We start from the raw sequence: 21,150 nt of genomic DNA on the forward strand, positions 1-21,150 counted from the left end.
TTAATTTTACTATTCTTTATTTTATTTATTTATTTTTTTCTGAGATGGAGTCTTGCTCTGTTGCCCAGGCTGGAGTACAGAGGCACAATCTCAGCTCACTACAACCTCTGCCTCCCAGGTTCAAGCAATTCTCCTGTCTGAGCCTCCCAAGTAGCTGGATTACAGGTGCACACAACCATACCCAGCTAATTTTTGTATTTTTAGTAAAGACAGGGTTTCACCATGTTGGCCAGGCTGGTCTCAAACTCCTAACCTTGTGATTCATCCTCCTGGGCCTCCCAAAGTACTGAGATTACAGGCATGAGCCACCATGCTCAGCCACAATTTTTTATTTTCTTATACATTTATAAGCAACAGTAAGAGAGTTTTTAATGACAAAAAATGTTTTAAAGATTACAGAACAGTTGGATTTTCTCTATTGATTGTTAGGATCACTTTGCATGATTCTAGCTTTTATGGTCATTTTTGCAGTCTCACGCTATCACGCAAAGTGACGACTGCCCATACCTATATCTCTACAGGGAAAAAAATGACTACATAAAAATATGCCAAAAAGTTAGTACAGGAATTTAATTTTAATTTTAATAGTATGGTTTTAATTTTCTCTTCTGAAATTTTCATATTTTCAAATGTCCAACAATGAGCACACATTGCTTTTGTGATCAGAGAAGGAATTGTGATTTACAAGAAAAGCTAGGTTTAAAATTCAGCTCCATTGAGAGTTTTAGACACCTTTGACGGGCTCTCTGTGTCCTTGGTTCAGAGTTCTTCAACCGAAATATGGTTAAGATGACTTGCTGCTGAACTATAGCTTTGTAAAGGCATTTGGGTTATTGTGTGTGTTTTAAAAATTATCTCATATAAACTAAAATTTCTTGAGTATAGAAACAATGTATTTATATGTTATCCTTCCCATGCCTGGAGCCCTGTACAATGTTTTAATAAGTAATAGGTACTCAATAAATATTCTAACCTATCTCTCAAAAACCTGCCAGCAATTGCTGGGAAAATTACCCAAAGAGCATCAAAGAACACGTGACATTACATTTGAACACAATTTAATAAATTTCCTGTAAAATTACTTGTTTTCTACTCATTTAATTAAAATTTTAATTTCCCCTCTTCAAACAACATAATTATTGAGAATCTAGAGGCTCCTAAATCATAGTGGTTACATTTTTTGGTTTCCATAGTAACTGTAATTCAGCCTCAGAGTCTTAACACATTTCTTTAGATTATAGCAAATAGGGTTACATTTTTCATCTGTATATACCTATCAAAGCAAAGTTCTGATTTTTATAGAAGCCACAATTTCTATTTTTTAAATGTTCATTTAAAATGAACAGAATAGCTTACAAAGGACTTTTAAAAATGTATGTCCTTTGTTAAAAATATATGAAGTACAATGAAAGACAATACCTGTGCACTCCTCATTGTAGGACCTATTTTTAAGATTTCCCTATCTGAGTCAGCGCAGTCTTCGATGTGAGAGGAGAGGGGAAAAGCAGAGCTGATAGTTATGTGATGCGATTTTGTCACTCAGTTTAGTAAACAATGCCTTTTGTAGTTTTTACCTAAACCACCTCATCATTTTTTATGGCATCCTGATGAACTGCATTTCATTGCAGGGCCCTCAGTGTAAGGTGATGTAACTGATGGGCTCACAACACACCTCCACTTGCAGAGGGAAATCATGTGAATGACAGAGCAGGCAAGGGACTCTACCACACTGCCAGCTAACAGCTCCAGATTTCCCTTCTGACAAAGAGAAGGTATTTATAAGGTAGCCTCTAATGCAGCCAAAGAAACTCTCTCTCTTCTTAGATTTTAGCATTCACCTTTTTCTGAAGAATGTGAATAAGTGGACACAAAGACAAATAAATCCTAATTTCAAAATGTATCCAGAATTGTTAGTTCCCCTCCCACAGCTTATAAAATAAACGTTTCCCTCCTTGCCAGCTTACTAAATTGTACCCCTGACAACTGGCAAATGAATGTCAGCAGAGCTAGCTGTGTCCGTCGCAGCAGACAGTCGGCTGCTGCACGTATATTCCTGTGCCTCTGAATGATGTTGCTTCACGTCCTCTGCCCTCAGCCTTGTGAGACTGTAGTGAGGACGTGACTGTGCCAGACAGGGGTGAACTGAATTCGTGCTTTCTAATGATGAGTCCAGTTGTTTTGATTCTGTCTTCTCTGCTGGAGTTCGTGGGTTTCATTCCCAAAGAGAAGAATCTAGGTAAACCCTGACTCCCATTTCTGGATACCAGACTACTTTGATATAGTAAGTACAAAATTGAACATGGCAACTTGAAATATATATGAACCCCCACCCTCCAACTCTACGAAATTTTCATTTCTCCTTTCCAAGAATAGAATCCCCACACTTTCCAAAGCAAAAGTAAGACCAAATGGCTTGGCATATACAGATGTACTCAGAGGGACAGCATAACAGGGTGTGTGACATGGGTACCAGGGTGAATTACTGATGGAACCTAGATGAACTCACAGCATTTCTTATACCTTCTCCAGAGATTCACTAAGAACAAGAAACAAGTACATGTTTTTGTTTTTGTTTGAGATAGAGTCTTGCTCTATTGCCCTGACTAGAGTGCAGTGGTGCAATCTCAGGTCACTGCAACCTCTGCCTCCCCGGTTCAAGCGATTATCCTGCCTCAACCTCCCTAGTAGCTGGGATTACAGGCATGTGCTGCCATGCCCAGCTAATTTTTGTATTTTAGTAGAGACAGGGTTTCACTATGTTGGCCAGGCTGGTCTTGAACTCCTTACCTCAGGTCATCTGCTTGCCTTGGCCTCCCAAAGTGCTGGGATTACAGGTGTGAGCCAGCACACCTGGCCATGAGTACATCTTTTAACCCTTGTTCACCCCAAGGATCCTCCCCACTGTGCTTGGAAATGGGAAATAAAGTGGGAAGAGTCCCTGTTATTTACAGGTGGCAAGACTTAGGCCAGAACTATTAAGCAAGAGCAAAATTGACTGCTTTGAATATATCTAGATGATGGCTTCAGGAAAATTACCAGAACTTGTATAGAAGAGAAATAAAGAATGATGAGCTGTTGGGATAACTCTGGATACTCAGCCTCAACAGAAGGAACAGGGAGTCCTGGATTGTGCTAGACATCAAAAGAGGGAGCCTGTAGTTCTCATCCTCTTCTGGGCTAGGAGACTACCTGGACCAATGAGCCAAAGCTCTTAGAACCAGCAGACTAGGTAGATGCTTACGCAACATGATTTGAGAGTGACCCATTTTGCCAAGCTGCATCAGTCCCCTCACTCTGAGTGCTTGGAATTCTGACTTTTAGAGTACCACTTTTAGGCTACGGCATTATTGCCAGAAGATCCCTTTGAACTGAAATCTGTACCCTGGAATTATGATGCATTTTATTATTAGGTCCTATTTTCTCAGATTATTCTACAAAACTAACATTTCCTTAACCAATTCTGGGAAGTAGGATACTCTGGAATCAGGGAACATGGGACTGGTAAACTTTGATTATGTTAGAAAGGTGGAGAACAAAATCTACTCTCAGGATAGACAGGGCTATGAAAGTATTGTTAGCAGCATGAAGGCTCATCTCTGGAGTGAAGTGTCAGAAAGAAGAACATCAGTTGGGGAGTACACAGGGTGAACCCTGACAGCATGAGATCCAGCCACATCTGCCAAATCAAAGATGGCAAGGTGAGGCCCTTCTGTTTCATGGAAAAGGCAATTAATAAGGATGAATGGAAGATAATATAGTAGATCAATTACATGCTATAAACTATAATGTACTAGCTTTTCCATGAGGCTATAGACTATGGTTCATTAAATTTTTTCAATAAACAACAGTTTGCCTTCCTTAGAGTCTCAGGCAATAATGAGTCTCCTCCATTCTGGTTTTATTTTAAAGCTAAAATATTGTCAATAATTAATTAATGGTATTCTAGTGTAAACAGAATATAAGTTTCACAATCTTGAATTTATATTTCCTCTTCTTTAGAGTATGTAGGGTTTTATGAATTTTGGTTTGTGCTTATGGAAAAATGTTTTACTTCTACTGCTGTTGAAATCATAGCCACCCGCTGTTTTCTATAGTTATGAAATATTATAAGTCTTGTCACTTGCAGAACTAATGTTCCCACTGAGATTCCTCTCTAGCCTTTTTGATTAAAAAGCAGCAACAGCAAAAGACACAGCCTGGGATGAAATGGCCTATCATTTTTGTGTCTCATTTGGTCACAGTAATTCTCAACCCAGAATTCACATCAGAATGAACTAGGCAGTTTTTTGGAATTGTGGAATTTCCAAGAGGAGAGCCTGTGTGTGTGTGTGTGTGTGTGTGTGTGTGTGTGTGTGTGAAATTCCACAGGAAATCTGATACATAGCCAGAATCAAGCACCCTTACATTACTGACTTCAGGGAATATTGCACTGTGAACAGTGTGAGACTCAGGTTAGGAGAGTGATTTAAATTCTATTATAAACTGATACTAACTATGTAAGACCCTGTTAAGTGATCAGATCAAAATATTTTGTGTTCATTTCTCTCTGCCTGATTATTTCTCTGATACTTACAAGAAAATTAGAAAAAGTGTGCTCCTTCATAAGTTTACCTATGTGGCTGTGTGTCATCAATAATGACTTTGTAGCTTTATATATGGGAGGATGTGTTTTGCATCCCAAGGGTGGTGGCCTGAGCTGTGGCTGAGTCTCAAGGCTCATGGTTAAGCAGTGACGCTTCTGTGGCCTGTGAATACCACTTGCAATGTGGGCACATTGGTGGATGAGAGGGTTAGTAAGCAGAGCCCCCCCACCTGGTTCAAAAGTTCATGGGCCCAGAAAGGGCAATGATAGTGTAGAGACCCAAGAGAAAAGCTTTCTTTCACACAAGAGCATGCAGAGAAGCCATGCAATCTCCAGCTCATCCGAGGCAGACAGCACCCTGCATTTATACGTGGGGTCCTCAGATCTGCTGCTCTGTTGTTACAAGCTTATACATCACACAGATGCCTCCCCACTTAGGAAAAACTGCATCACATTTGACTAACACATGCAAATATTGATTTTATAAATATGCAATTTTATAGGAGCCTGATTGTAATGTGTAAAAGAGGCCATTTGCTCATGAAGTAATGTTACCTATAATGTGCATATTTATTCACACATTTTTCCTACCATGTGGTAAATACAGCAACAGATGTTATCTAACGGGGGCCAAAGAATGCACTAGGTGATATGGGAGCTGGGAGATCATCACATATGCATTCTACCATAGAGAGCTTATCTTATGTTTAAAAAGATGACATATATGCATACATAACTAGAATGCAGGGCAGAATGTGGCACATGCCACACAATACAATTGAAGTACTTTGCTATTTCAGAATAAGGAGATTGACCCTAGCTAAAGGCAATTAGGAGAAGCTCCCTGGAGGAGATAGCATATGCCCTTCATCTTGAAGCCTGCCTAGGATTTGGATAATGCAGAGTTTAGGGGAGGGACCAGGTGTGGAGGCTTTCCAGGCAAAAGGAACAGCAGTGAGCAGAGGCATAAGAAGGAGACTTAGAGCCTACAGCAAGTTTGGCTGGAATGCAGAGTGTCTGACAAGGAAAGGCAGCTCTGCCACCCTGTAGAGAGCTAGGCTGGACAATGACTCAACCTCTCTGTGCCCCAGTTTTTCATCTGTAAATGGGAATAATAGTGCCTACTTGATAGGGCTGTGTGATGTATGAATGAGCTAATATATATAAACTACTTAAAAGATTCCTTGGTGCATAGTAAGTGTTCTATAAATGTTCAATCCAAGTTACTAAAGAAGTGGGTAAAGAAATTCCAAGACCAGATGATCTCTAAGATGGTTCTAATTCTAAGGGCCTAGTACTCAGGGCCACTGAGAGTTTTGAGTGGTCTCTGAGGGTGGAGTGCAGCTCCCAAGGCTGCCATGCCATTAAACCTGATGACAGTTTGGAGAACAGTGTGGGAAGAGACTGAGGCCTGGAAACAAAGATGACTCAAAACAGATGCAGATGGCTGCCTCCCAGCCATCAATTTTTGCTATTTATATTAATATGGAATTTGAAGAAAAGGGCAAGAAGCCATTTTATGCTATTCCCTGCTTCTCCCCTGTGAAAAATTCCCTTTTTTGAATTGCTTTCAACTCTCTTTTGTGTTTTCGTTGACAATGAAATGATTTAAAAAGAGAGAAAAAAACAGCTTTGCTGTAGGGAGAAGAAAAAATAAAAGAAAAATAATCTCTCCCCCAACCCAGCAAAAAACCAAACCAGAAATTAACATTAAAATCTGTAGTCACAGACACAGAAAGTGGTCCCAAGAGCCAAACCTTCTCCATTCTCTTCCTGTAGAAGCACCCCAAATGTGATTGAGAACAAATGAAGCAGGTTGTCAGGCTATGGGGTGACTATCAGTCTGACTGCCGATTGTTGCAAGTCATTGCCTTTCTTCTTTTTTAAATAATTTTAACTTTTATTTTAGATTCATGGGGTACATGTACAAGTTTGTTAAGTGGGTGTATTGTGTGATGCTAAGGTTTGGGATATGAATGATCCCGTCACCAAGATAGTAAGCATAGTACCCAATAGGTGGTTCCCTCTCTCCCCATCCTGGTGGCCTCCAGGGTCTACTGCTGCCATCTTTCTGTCCATGAGTACCTAGTGTTTAGCTCCCACTTATAAGTGAGAACATGTGGTATTTGGTGTTCTGTCTGTGTGTTATTTCACTTAGGATAATGGCCTCCAGTTGCATCCATGTTTCTGAAAGAACATGATTTCGTTTTTCTTGTGGCTGTGTAGTATTCCGTGGTATATATATACCACATTTTCTTTATCCAATCCACTGTTGATGAGCACCTAGGTTAATTCTGTCTTTGCTATTGTGAATAGTGCTGCAGTGAACATACAATTGCTTGTGTCTTTTTGGTAAAATGATTTTTTTTTATAAATACCCAGTAATGGTATTCCTAGGTCAAGTGGTAGCTCTGTTTTAAATTCTTTGAGAAATCTCCAAACGGCTTTCCACAGTGACGGGACTAATTTACATTCCCACCAGCAGGGTATAAGCATTCACTTTTCTCAGCAGCCTTGCCAGTATCTGTCTTTTTTTTATTTTTTATTTTTAACTTTTTAGTAATAGCCATTCTGAGTGGTGTGAGATGGTATTTCATTGTGGTTTTGATTTGCATTTCTCTGATTATTAGTGAGTTGAGCATGTTTTCATATGTTTCTTGGCTGCTTATATGTCATCTGATCTTCAACAAAGTTGACAAAAATAAGCAATGGGAAAAGGACTCCTTATAAATGGCACTGGGATAGCTGGCTATCCACACGCAGAAGAATGAAAGTGAAACCCTCCCTTTCACCATATACAAAAATTAACTCAGATGGATTAAATATTTAAACATAAGACCACAAACTATAAGAATTCCAGAAGAAAACTTAGGAAACGCCATTCTGGACGTTGGCTTTGGGAAAGAATTTATGACTAAGTTCTCAAAAGCCATTGCAACAAAAACAAAAATTGGCAATTGGGACCTAATTAAACTGAAGAACTTCTGCGTAGCAAAAAGAAACAATCAACAGAGTAAACAGACAACCTACGAGATGGGAGAAAATATTTGCAAGCTATACATCCAACAAAGGTCTAATGTCTAGAATTCATAAGCTACCTAAACAATTGAACAAGCAAAAGACAAATCCACAAAAAACAAACAACCTCATTAAAAAGTGGACAAAAGACACAAACACTTTCCATTGCCTTTCTAAGGCAGGCACAGGCTTTCTTAGTAGTTCTGGCTCTTTTTTCTTCAAGTTTGGTAACCAGGTTCTAAGTGAAAACCACCTCCCAGGTAAAATTCCTTCTTCAATGTTGAAACAAATACTTTTGAGATCTTCTAACTTCTCTGTACATGGTTCTTTTTGCATCTAGTGTGGCCTCTGAGTGTAGCCGTGGAGGCTCCTGGGTCCTCAGGGTCTGGACTGGGAGCCAGGAGTCCTGGCCTCTGTATCAGCTCCCAATGGCCAACCTGGGCTCCAGCCACAACATAGACTCCTGACTACTCCCACCCAAAAAGAGTTGTTGAAGACGTGAAATCACAGATCTAACAACTCCTGCACTTTGTAAATTCACGACGACATTGTTACTGTTCTAATTTTTTAAAATTGCAGCACTCTCACTTTTTGTCCAAAAAAGGTATAAACATGAAGACAGTTTGACTTGTTTACCTAAAGCTCTCCTTTGAGTTGCCAAAGGGAATTAGTTACTTGAACACAGACACAGAAATATAGTCGATAGCAAAATAAGATATGCTGAGCTCAGGAATTTAATTTTTTTTTCTTCATTCAGTAACATTTCAGAAAAGCACCAGTAATTAGGACATAATTTTTTATCAACAGGGATCCAGAATACTCCTTTGCAGTTGATTTCGGAAATCCACATGACCCTTGCAGAGTGGTATAACCAAGGTGAGAAAGGCTAGAAACAGATGTAGAATTACAATTACCAAAGGGAGAAGAGATCACTGTGAATATTTAACACACACTGGCATTTGGCCACCAAACTCTGGGGCTTCCTTCGAAGTTCCTGACGTGCCCATTTATAAAGGAGGTTAATAATCGCTTTGTACCTACACCCCCACACTTACAGCTAAATAACAATTTTCATGATATGCCTTTATTTTTCTGCAACTTGGAATTTAAGGCAGCAATTTTATCTATGATGTCTAAGCCCAGAATTTATTTTTGGCCTTTTCATAAGAAAGTTGTACCCATTTAACTTTGCCTGGCAATATAAGAGAAAAACGTTTTTAAAAGTACAGATTTTAATTAGCTAGGCGATTTGCCTTTCTCTGAACCGTCAAACCCTGGCCATTGCCAAAGGCAGGAAGCCAGACTAAGCGGAACGATGGTTAGATACAGGGAGGCAATGTCAAGGGCTTGCAGTGAGCAGCAGTTGCCAATAGCTTGGGTTAGTAATATGCATATTATTTTAATATCCTATTAGCACTTGGCTTTGAAATGAAAATTGGATGGTTAAAGACAAATATATATGGGCGGCAATTTTTAGAGCATAGAGGTAAGGTGTATTTTTTACCACTTGCTTTGAGAAGCACCCTGATGCCCAGATGTTGACCTTTAAGCTCTGGGGTTTCCTGGCATTTCCTGGGCAGACCTGTCTCCCAGCATCCCCTGTGCTCTGGATAGAGCTGAGCTCCAGCTTTTGAAGCCTCTGATCAGGGTTGGATGGATGGCAAGCAAACACTGCTGCAAAAGAAAACCTGCTGGCTGGCAGCCCTAATTCAAAGCTTGTTTTAACTTCCTAAGGCCACCTTTCTATGAGACCCCAGAGAAGGGTTTTACTGCCCCAGGGGGTTAGGATGTGATTTTTCAGGAAAAAGTGACTCTTGCAACTTCCGTCTGGGTAACTTACCTTTCTTTGCCTACCCAGTAAGAGGATCCCTTTGCAGGAAGTGCTTTCATATCAACCCTCCATTGCCAATTTCTCTGTCCAAGGGTTACCCTGGAGTTAGTGGTGAAACTTCAGGTTCAATCATTTGCTAAAGGACTCATGAATGCATTTTGTTTGGAGCTTTACAAATCTCTAGAAATTTAGTAAATGGCTTAAGAACTGCCCCTAAGCTCAAGTTGTTTAATTTTAAAATCTATTTTTCCTTTATTTATGTGCAAGTGAAACCATGAAATAGTGACTTTGACTGGCTAAAGGGCTTAAGACCCTGAGGATATTGTGAAGCCATTATCCATAAGAGGCAGAGGGCAAGATCCTGTATCTACCAACATCCAGATAAATGTCCTTGAATGCCTAGGCTTGGTAACATTGAGGAATTGTCTTTGTCCTTATCATAACTTAGTCATTTAATTTATTTTTTTATCATTTTCTTGGCAGTTAATAGCCCTTGATTTGAATTTTTATTTTTTCTTATACCACAGTTGTTCTGCCTCCCTGATTAGATTATAAGCACCAGTAGACAAGTCATCTTAGCCTTCTTAGCAAGCCTTATAACACCAAAATCAACTTCCTACATGAAGGGCTAGGTATTCAGCCATTCAAAAATGTTTTTCCCAACATCTCATTAGCCTCACTGATACATCTTCCTTTAAATGGAAATTCTCAAAGGGAGAGTTGATCCCTACTAATCACTCTTTAATGTGAATTCCTTCAGTCAGAAAATCAGATGCTCCAAAAAATAGAATTAAAGAAAACAGAAGTAATTTTTGAACTTATGGAACTCTGCGAGAGGTTGGCCAGCTTACTAGGGAAGGACTTTGGGGCAACCAGGAGTGAGTGTGTGTGTGTGTGTGTGTGTGTGTAAATCCAGGAGAAGGAAGGGTTGGAAAGAGAATTCTCACAATTCTGTAACTTTGTGGCTAGAAATAGATGTAGACTTATGTCTCTAAGGATGAATGGATGATTTGGAGCAAGAGTGGGTTCGTCACTTGCTTTTGTATGGCATACAGACAAAGGGTAGTTTTCACATTTCTAAATAATTAGAAAAAATCGAAAGAAGAAGAATATTTATGACACATGAAAATTATATGAGAATCACATTTCAGTGTCTATAAATAAATTTTTATTGAAACATGGCCATGCTGATTCATTTGTGGATTGTCCATGGCTGCTTTTGTGCTATGATGGCAGAGTTGAGTAGTTTGCACAGAGACCATATGGCCCACAAAGCCTAAAATATTTAGTACCTGCCTCTGTCAGTCAACTAATGATTTAGAGCAAAGTTGTTTTGTTTCTTTTTCACTTTCATACTTTTGGGCAAACAGTTTTTAACACATAAATTGAGCAAACAATATTTCTTCCCTTTCATAAAATATTAGAATGTACAGATATAGTTACAGAGATGTCTATCCCAATAATATTAACATTCATAAAAAGAAACAACACTTCATGCTAACCATGTGGTACTGGTTAAATTATGCATAGTTATACAAGTGATTGCTGTGGAATCATTTATTGGTACTATGGTCCAAATATTTGCATTGCCCCAAAATTCATGTGTTGAAATCCTAACTCCAAAGGTATTAGAAGGTGGGGTTTTTAGGAAGTGATTAAGTCATGAAGGCTGAGCCTTCATGAATGAGATTAGTGCCCTTATAAAAAAGACTCCAGAGAGCCAGCTAACTCTTCCACCGCGTGTGGACACAACGAGAAGCTACCATGTATGAACCAAAACACCAGCTCTCACCAGACACTGGATCTACCAGCACCTTGATCTTGAACTTCCCAGTGCCCAGAACTATAAGAAATATATTTCTGTGGTTTATAAGCCACATAGTTTATGATACTTTGCTATAACTGCCTGAATGGACTAAGACAAATGGCATAAAAGCTGTGTTTCTACTTTTAACTCTTTATACAACATGAACCCATAAAAAATGTTTCAATTAAAAATATTGCCAAAGAGCCATACCAACATTCAGATATGTTGTATCTGAGTGGTGATTGCAAGTGATTTTTTTTCTTCTCTCTGCTTCTCTGTATTTTCTAAATGTTTTTCAGTGAACAAATATTATTTTTATAAAAAGGAAAAATACATAATGAAAAACTTTTTCCTTCGATATTAGAGATGGTTAGAAAAAATAGAACAAAATTATAATACATTAGATATTTTTCTATAATAATGTATCTACAATCATTAGATATTCTTCCCTAAGGTAAAAATATTCTCCTGGGAGACAGTGGAGCAAGGGCCTTGACATTGAACTGCTCACTGTGGTTCAGGAACCAAGTCAGGCAGTCACTAGTTACGTTATCCGGACTGAAGTGCTTACTATCTCTGAGCCTTGGTTTTCCAAGATCTCAAATGAGGAAAATAACATCCTCTTAGGGCTTCTTCAAGCATTAAATAAAATCATATATAGAAAACAACTAACTCACGTGGTAACAGGCACATAAGCACTAAACAAATAATTTATTTTCAACATATTTTATGTAGACTATTTGCCATAAGATGTGCTGCCTTCCATGGTAATTTCTTGTGACATGCACACACACACACACACACACACACACACACACACACACACACAGTCCCTAAGATGAAATGCATGGAGTGAGGAGCAGGGGAAGGTGAGACAGAATCAGAGCAGTGAGGAGACAGATGCCAACTATCCTGAGCACAATGGAAAACAGAGCGGTTTAGAAGAGGCACTGCCTTCGTCATTTGGTCAGGAAGCTTCCATTATTACTCGCAGTAGTGAGAGACCAACCGCTAGATTGCTGACCAGGGGCAGAATGTCCGTATGTGTGTGATGGTGCAGATCTGAGAGGAAAATTTTTCCAACAGTTCACAGTATAGTTCAACAGTTTTGAGCACCCACTGTGTGAAAAGCACCAGGGATTCCAAGATGTGTAAGATACAGAACACTCCAGAGTGAGCTCTGGCCTTGTAGTGGGTTTGAAGGACCCGCTTTGGGGTAAGGCATTGAGCAATCACTTGGAATGCTACTTACTTGAACTGGAAAGTGTGCTTTCCAGATAATTATTAGTAGTAGTTATAGTAGTATGCTTTCAAGATTGTTATTTGAAGGAATTAAGAGAAAGAGGGAAAATTATTACTAAAATACTATTAAAGTAATCATGTGTTAAGGAAATTATTGTATATAATTGGACCAGAAATAAAAAGAATCACTAAAGATAAGTTGGGGGAAATAGATGCTAAGAGCTTAAGAGAATGGGAAGAGGTGAAGAGAAAGTTCTATGGCCCATTGCATTTCTTCCAACAGACACAAAGGAGCATCCCTTGGGTAGGACAACGGCAACTGGAAACTCTGAAGTGTACCATATTCTTTTCATCCTTTTTGTCTGTCTTCTTGTCTGGGAAATACTAACTACTTCAAGAGTCGATTTTCCACCTTTATGCTCTTCCAGGCCCTCTCCACATCTCTGTACTCCCAACCTCCTAAACTATTGCCTACTCTTAAAACATATATATATATATATATATATATATATATATATGGCCTACTCTTTAAAAAAAAAACAATATATATATATATTTGGCTGTGTCTGTGAGGGTGTTTCCAGAGGAGATTAGCATGTGGGCCTCAGTGGAGTAGGGGAAGACCCACCCTCAGTGTGGGTGGGCACCATTCAATCTACTGGGGACCAGACAGAACAAAAACAGAAAAATTGGCTCACGCAATTAAATATATATGTATATATATATGTAAAATTAAGAACGCTCATGAATTTGCATGTCATCTTTGCTTAAGGGCCATGCTAATCTCTGTATTATTTCAATTTTAGTATATGTGCTACCAAAGTGAGCACTGCTTACTCTTAATACTGGCAAGTGAATATATTCTAGTCCTGAGATCATATCCTTGAAGTGTAATGGCCTATATGAGCTGTGGTCTCAAGATACACGAGGGGTAAAACAAAACAGAAACCAGCCAAAACCACAGCATTGCTTCACGAAGTTCCCTGTATCTCCACCCCTGCCTGGACACCCATCTAATTTGTTACATCGTCATTATTTTTTCTATGCTGTTTACTTCTCTGTGGGTTTCTTTACATATTTCTTTACTTCTCTGTGGGTTGCATTACATTATTTATTCCAATTTTAGGATGAGTTTACATAGGCCGGCTTTTGCCACATCAAATAAGGGAAAGAAATCATACTTTCTTAGTATGCCGATACCTGAAGTATTTGGAGTCTCTATAATTATGTTGCTTATGTCTTACCCCAAAAGATATGTTCTACTTGAATGTCCCTCGTGAAAATGCTGAGAGAGAATATTTATCTTAAAAGGCACTTTAGGGAGGTGTCATGCCCGCATCTGCAGAAATGGCACCCAACAGATCAAGACTGTATAGGATTAACTTTCTACTGGATCTGGAATATGGCTCTTTCTATCATTGGAAATGGTATGTGGACCTCGCACAGTGTGGTAACAGGATGTAGGCTATACATTTTGAGACCTGTTGAAAGGGAAGGCAACTAGAGTCACAGAACATCACTTTATTCATCTGTAAAGGGAATTCAAGTAGTCAGATCAGAGAGAGCTAGACCCCTGGTCAAAATTCTGTCCTTCCTACTACTGAGGCTAGATACACCGAGCCCACTCTGGTTTATTACCCAGGCTCCATGCTGTTGGCTTCAGAGGGTCAGAGAAATTGGTGTCTTAATTGAAAATTGATAATGCAGCCAGAAGTAAGATGGATTAGTTTCCAGAGGCTAGAAAAAGTGTGTTCTCTCCAGGGTAAGATAAAGATTATCCTCTGCCACACCCTTGCATTACAGTGATATGCCTGGAAGTTCTAGGAGGGTAGGGGTAGTCAAGAATGTGACATCAAGTCTTCAAGCACTTGGTAGCATCTCCTTGTGCTTCTGGCATGGGGAAAGAATTATCCATTCCACACAAATACCCTCATACTCACAAACTCACACACAGCCAGTAATACCCATGGACAAACATTCAAAAATACACATGCACAGCCATACATACAACATGCACACATAAAAACATATATACACAGTCACACATACAAATATGCACATGCACACACATATAAGCACATAAACAGATGCACGCACATCCTCACACACACATGCACGTATGCACATGCCAGCTGGGCACTCTGCAGGCCCTTTCCAAGAAACAATCTCTAGCCCCCAGCCCTCTCCCATCACCTCTGTCCTAATGATGCTCTGACCCTGGGATGATACCTAGGTGACCCTGGCTCTTCTGGGTTCAGTCCATGAATTATTTCTATCCCAATAGCTCTAGGATTGAGTGTCTGAAATGAATGCTCTAAAGCATGGAAGTGGCATGTATTAGGGTCCTCCAGACGGACAGAACCGATAGGATAAATATAGGGAGAGATATGAAAGGGGATTGATTTGGGGAATTGACTCACACATTTACGGAGGCTGCAAAGTCCATGACATGCCATATCTTGACATGACATCGCAAGCTGGAGACTGCGATGCCCAACAATGCTGAACTAGCATGACTCAGCCCAAGTCCTAAGACCTCAACCGGGGAAGCCAAAAGCGTAATGCTCACTCTGAGGCCAATGGCTTGAGAACCTGAGGTGGGGAGGGGGCTGGCTTGAGTTCTCTAGTCCAGAGGCCGGCAAGCCTGGAATTCTTGTCAAAGGACAGGAGAGGAAGGGTGTATCCCGGCTCCAGCAGACAGGTCTGCACATTCTTTTCTGTTTTTGTTCTGTCCAGCCCCCAGTAGATTGAATGGTGCCCACCCACAATGAGGGTGGGCCTTCCCCTACTTCACTGAGGCCCACATGCTAATCTCCTCTGGAAACGCCCTCACAGACACAGCCAAAACAGTGCTTTACCAGGTTTCTAGGTATTCCTTAACCCAACCAATTGACACCTTACCCTGGCCATCACACTGCTGTGGGGGACTGTGGGAGAATGGAAGCAGGGGTGACTATCCTGTCTTCATCCATGAATGTGCAGGATCAGACGACTTCTTCCGTCTCTTCTGACTCAAAACAAACTACGAAACTATAAATTTTTGGTTCCTTAGGGTGGAATGTATATTATCGTATATCCAGTTTAAAACTGAGGGGGCAAATGGGGTATGGTCATGAAGACCTGTCACTGAGGTGCTAATAATGTTGACTGACAAATAAATGACCAGGTTCAAGTTTGACATTGTTTTCTTTCTCAGATTTATTTGACCATTTTTCATCATCCAATAATACATGATTGCCATGTGAGTAATATTTTCAAAGTATAGGTAAAGCTAAGGTCTCCCTCCCTCCCTCATACCACTTGCTCCTCAGGACGATCACTGGCAGCAGGAAGTGGATGGTCTGTCAGTCTGCACGGTTTGCTGGGCTTTTTATCTTAATACAAATGGTACTGTACTACATGAATCGTCTTAAAACCTGCCTTTTCCCCAACTTAATCATATGTCTAGATGGGCTTTTTATTAAGTGACTTTAAAATGAAACAAGTCACTGGCCTTCCGAGTGGGGCCCCTTTCCGGGTTCCTTCTGAGTGCCACGCTGTGCTTGCGGTTGCGGTGGTCAGGAATCCCTGATTCTGGGTTCCTGCCTTTTCCCATCTCACAGTCACAGCAGTCGCTTTGCAGTGTGTCTGGGCTCCCGCCTGTCTGGTGTGGCCATATGAAGGAAACGGAGTCGTCTTACTGTAATTATTTGAGGTTCTGGGCAGTTTTCTGTGCATCAGATCCAGTAACACAAAACAGAAGAAAACCATTATTCCCCAAACCCAGCTATTTACTCCCTCCCACACAGCTTTTTCTGGGAAAAGGAGACTGCGGTCTTCTGGGAGAGGGAGCTGTGCAATCCCCAGCTAGGAGCCTATGAGCTGTGATCTGCACAGAGTGCTCTGGGCACCCAGGACTGCCGACCTAGGCAAAGTGGAACAAAATACGAGGCTCGGCTTGGGCTCCTTTGCCAGAGAGAGAAGCCTGGTGATTAAAACAACACAGATGTGATCAGACTTTTCCCTCAAATCCTGATTCCATAACCACCAGCTCTAGAATCTGAGGTCAGATACTGTTATCTGTACACCTATCCTTCTCACCTGGAAAATGAGTGTAGTAGTAATTACAACTTTATGGGGTTTTGTGAGGCTTAAGAGAGAGAGAATGCAGGGAAAGTCCTTAACACAGTGCCTAGAATGAATGCATTCCTCAGGAAACATGCACTGATGAGTGACCTTCCTCCTCCCCTTCCTGCTTTCATAATTTTTCTTGGTGATTCAACCCCTCGCATCTGCCCAGACAGTCACCCTTTCCCTGTTTCCATGCTTGCAGTAGCTGAAAACCTGTCTGCTCCCCCAAGCCTGGCCCTTTCCTAGTGTTCCCCAGGGATTTACGCTCACTCACCTTTTCCTCAAACCTCAGCAAAGCTTCCTCTCAACCCCCAGCCCAACTGAAGTTTGCCTTCACTCCTTCATGCATTCGTCATTCATTCCTCCAATACATATGAACGTTAGTGCATGGGATAGGAGATATGGGAGAAAGAGACACAGTCCCTGCTCCAAGGAAGCCCAGCCTATTTATAGGGAGTCAGGGATCAGTAAAATGGCTACTATAATGCAGGGTGACAAATAAATGCACTGGTGAGAAGGATGTCCTAGATGCTACCAGGAGGGCATGCACACCAGCCTTGGTGGGTTGCTTCTCTACTCTCTGGGAAATTTTTCCAACTCTATCTTCCAAACCTCCTATTAAATTTTTTAGGTCATCAATTACATTTTTTATTTCAAGTATCCTTTCTTGTTCTTTGATTATTCTTTTTTCATAGTGGTTCTTAAAAGATGTATGGGAATCAGAAATGTACATTTAAACCAGGACAGATTCTAACAACCTGAACAGGAAACCTAGTTATGAATATCCCAGCCTTTTGGGGTCAGGTTCTCTGTAAGATCCAAGAGACAACTGGCCAAGCTAATAAATGGAGTCATTCATTCCTCACTGTTTGCATCAATATTATTATTGTCTGTTATGTTCTAGGTTATGGTTTGGAGTGATGAGGGGCATGGTTTGTGCTTTCAAGGACTCACAGACAAGTGGAAGAGAGCAGCACATGAACAAACAATGGCGATACCAAAGGGAAAACTCCGCAGACATTGGTGTATGGATTGCTCAGGAAATGGTTGAGGAGAACGCTGGGAAGGAGGGAGGGGGCCATAGAGGTGATGTTATTGCTGAGTCTTAAAGGATAAAAGCAAATTCAGCAGGCAGAGAAGGAGCAGAGGAAGTGGCAAATGAGGAGCCACATTCCTGGCAGAGAGAAGGGTGCGCGTTCACTCAGAGAGAGATTAAGGAGCTTATAGCATGTTTGAGATGGGATGAGAAGTTCTGTGGCTGGAATTTAATGTTCACTAAGTAGGGGGAGATGGGGGAGAGCCGACTGGCAGGAGATGCAGCTCAAGAGAGGTTGGTTAGTCTGGATTGTGTAGGACCTCACCTGTCATGTTAAGGATTAGGGTTTTGTGTTTGTGGTTCTTAAACACTTAACATGTACCCTTTTGAAAATGTGATGAAAATTATGGATCTTCTCATCTAAAAAAATGCACATACACACAAAATTTCAGGGCTTGAAGAATCTGAAACCCATTCCTCTACCCTGCTCAGTCATCAGAGAAGCCCCTGAAAGTTTTTAAGCAGGAGTGTCATATTCAGATATAGTATTGAGCTCTTCCCCATCCAGCTCTGTGTGACTATAGAGTCATCTCTGGTACGAGCGTCACATGCCTGCAGTCCACCTCTAGTTTCACCTGCGGTTGTGGTGGACAGCTCTGTACAAACACTCGCTCGTCCTTCAGCTGGCAGCCCCACCTCTCTCGACTTAGACACAGGCTCAGTCCTGGGGCAGCCCTCGACCTATGGACCCGCGGGGGAGGGGAGTCAGTAAATAAACAGCGAAGCCTCCTTTCTCCAAGCCATCATTCCTCCAAACACTCCTATCTTCCAGAAAATTCTCAAATCTCTCATAAGCTGATGGCCCCCATCCTATTCTTTTTTATCCCTGTTTTTAAAAATCTGCAATCTTTAGTGACTCTCAAAGAGAAAAAGAGATAAGTGCTTGTATTTGGTTGGTCATTATTAGCTAAACATCTGTTTAATTTTTTATCCTACTTAGAATAAAAAGTTTTAAATATAAACTTTAAAATATATTTTAAATAAAAACAAATATTAGAAACTGAAGGAAAAAATTGAAGGGGTTAAAAATGGGAGTAGAATAGAACCAGGACCCCTAACATTCTGACAACTAGGTTTAAAGATTAAAGAATTTTAAAAATCAATTTTAATAACTGACACAAAAACAGAAAACCAAACACCACATGTTCTCATTCATAAGCGAGTGTTGAACAATGAGAATACATGGACACAGGGAAAGGGAACATCACACATTGGGGCCTGTTGCGGGGAGGGATAGCAGAAGGTGGGGGATTGGGGAGGGGTCACATTAGGAGAAATACCTAATATAAATGACGAGGATGAATGCAGCAAATCACCATGGCACGTGTATACCTATGTAACAAACCTGCATGATCTCTACATGTACCCCAGAACTTAAAGTATAATTTTACAAATCACTTTTAATTGGTCAAGTCTAATGCCAGGTTCCTAGGGTTCCATCATAAAATTCTGTACATAAGTCAGAATATTCAGAGTATATGAGATGGTCCTATTTTGTGTAGAAAAGGGAAATAAAAAAATAAATAAAACTATAACTCTCAGTTTTGAAAAAGTATATTTTCCCCAGGTCCCAGGGTTAGAAATTGTTAAACATTCTACAGGGCTTGGAGAACAAAGCCTTCCAAGTTGACTCAGATGTTTGTTTTCTCAGTGGTCAATTGATGGAAAAGAAAATTAGAAAAACATACAATGGCCATGACTTTGACTTTTCTTTCAACCTATGGTTGTGGCATTGCATAGAAAGAGGCAGAGTTTCCAGATCTCCTGGCTTGCTTAAATACAGGCATAAGAGTAATTGGATGTGGGTCTTGCAAGCAGGAGAATGTGCCAGAACAAATACAATTATTGAGAAGAAATAGAGTAATCTTTCTATTGCTTCTTGGCTCTGTGACACAGGAAAACCAGGCTTTGTGGTCTCCAAGCAGGATCTCCAGAGAGTGTCAAGCCAGGAATCTCTTTGGAGAGGGGAAAAACGGAGAAGGAGGCTAGGGAGGAGCAGAAAGGAAAACACAAATGGGAAATACCAAGAAATTTCTTAACTTAAATTTCCTTAAAAGTATTGTGGGGTCTTATTTTTACCAGAATTTCCCATAGAAATTCAGAGTTCTTCCTAGCAGAAAGAATTCTGGCACTAAGGAGAGTGGCTGCATAAATGTCATCTAATCAGTTTGAGGTAGGGAGGGATTCTGATCCTTCTTTTATGGCTCTTGAACACATTGAAATCACCAGGGCTGCTTTAAAAAAGACTGATGCCCATCTCTAGAGATTCTGATTTATTTAGTCGGGTATAATCTGGGCGTTAAACCTTTGAAGCTCTTCCTAAGGACCTCTAAAGTACAGTTAAAATTGAGAATCACTGTTTTTTCTCATTTCCTCTTGTACTTTATTGTGTCCACAAATCACCCAAGGATCTTATTAAGACACAGATTTGAATTCAGTAGGACTGGGGTAGGGCCCAAGAGTCTGCATTTCTAGCAAGCATCCAGTTGATGCAGATGCTGTTGGTCTGAGGTCCACACTTGGATAAGCACAGGGCTAGATATCTCTAAGGTCCTTGTGAGCTGTTAATGCTGTCATACTTCCAATTTGCCGGATTTCATGCCTTTATGTTACTTTATCAAACAACTCCAAGCATTACGGTGTGAGTAGCTAATGGACTATTACGTAGTCATGAAACATGCTAATGAAGATTATATAGTGATAATGGGGGAATACTTATGTCATCATGTAAAATGAAAAAAAAAAACAGTAGCAGAAAAGTTTTATATAATCACAAAATGTCAAACAAAAAATGCATAGAGAAAACTGGGAAGAATTGTATCAAATGTTAATGTAATCTTGAGGTGATCTTTTTCTTCTATTTATTTTTATAGTTTTTTACTATTCTATAATGAATACTAGTTACTTTCCTAACAAAATATTTTCTTTTTCTTTTTTTTTTAATAATTTTTTTAAATTGTATTTTAGATTTTGGGGTACATGTGAAGAACATGCAAGATTGTTGCATAGGTACACACGTGGCAGTGTGATTTGCTGCCTTCCTCCCTTCCTCCCCTTCACCTATATCTGGCATTTCTCCCCATGATATCTCCCCCGCACTATCCACCACCCACTGTCCCCCTCTCCTATTTCCCCCCAACAGACCCCAGTGTATAGTGCTCCCCTCCCTGTGTCCATGTGTTCTCATTGATCAACACCCACCTATGAATGAGAACATGCGGTGTTTGATTTTGTGTTCTTGTGTCAGTTTGCTGAGAATTATGGTTTGCAGGTTCATCCATGTCCCTACAAAGGACACGAACTGATCGTTTTTGCTGGCTGCATAATATTCCATGGTGTATATGTGCCACATTTTCCCTGTCCAGTCTATCATCGATGGGCATTTAGGTTGGTTCCAGGTCTTTGCTATTGTAAACAGTGCTGCAATGAACATTTGTGTGCATGTGTCCTTATAGTAGAACGAT

The 21,150-nt window shown here is 40.3% G+C and overlaps 1 long non-coding RNA gene and 1 other non-coding gene across 2 annotated transcripts in view; both read right to left on the minus strand.

The window, feature by feature from the left end:
- The window catches only part of LOC105716430 (uncharacterized), a 51,255-nt gene extending 43,240 nt beyond the window's left edge, over positions 1–8,015 (minus strand). The window contains exon 1 of the long non-coding RNA XR_001107278.2: positions 7,894–8,015. This is a non-coding gene — a long non-coding RNA (uncharacterized LOC105716430). The remainder of the gene's footprint in view (positions 1–7,893) is intronic.
- A 5,191-nt stretch (positions 8,016–13,206) lies between these two features.
- LOC135270451 (U6 spliceosomal RNA) lies at positions 13,207–13,310 on the minus strand. Its single transcript, XR_010338630.1, has one exon. It is a non-coding gene; the product is annotated as a U6 spliceosomal RNA (small nuclear RNA).
- Between the last annotated feature and the right edge of the window lie 7,840 nt (positions 13,311–21,150).

The sequence above is a fragment of the Aotus nancymaae genome, unplaced genomic scaffold (genome assembly GCF_030222135.1).
Source record: "Aotus nancymaae isolate 86718 unplaced genomic scaffold, 86718_ANA_hifiasm-v0.15.2.pri h1tg000062l, whole genome shotgun sequence".
Lineage (NCBI taxonomy): Eukaryota > Metazoa > Chordata > Mammalia > Primates > Aotidae > Aotus > Aotus nancymaae.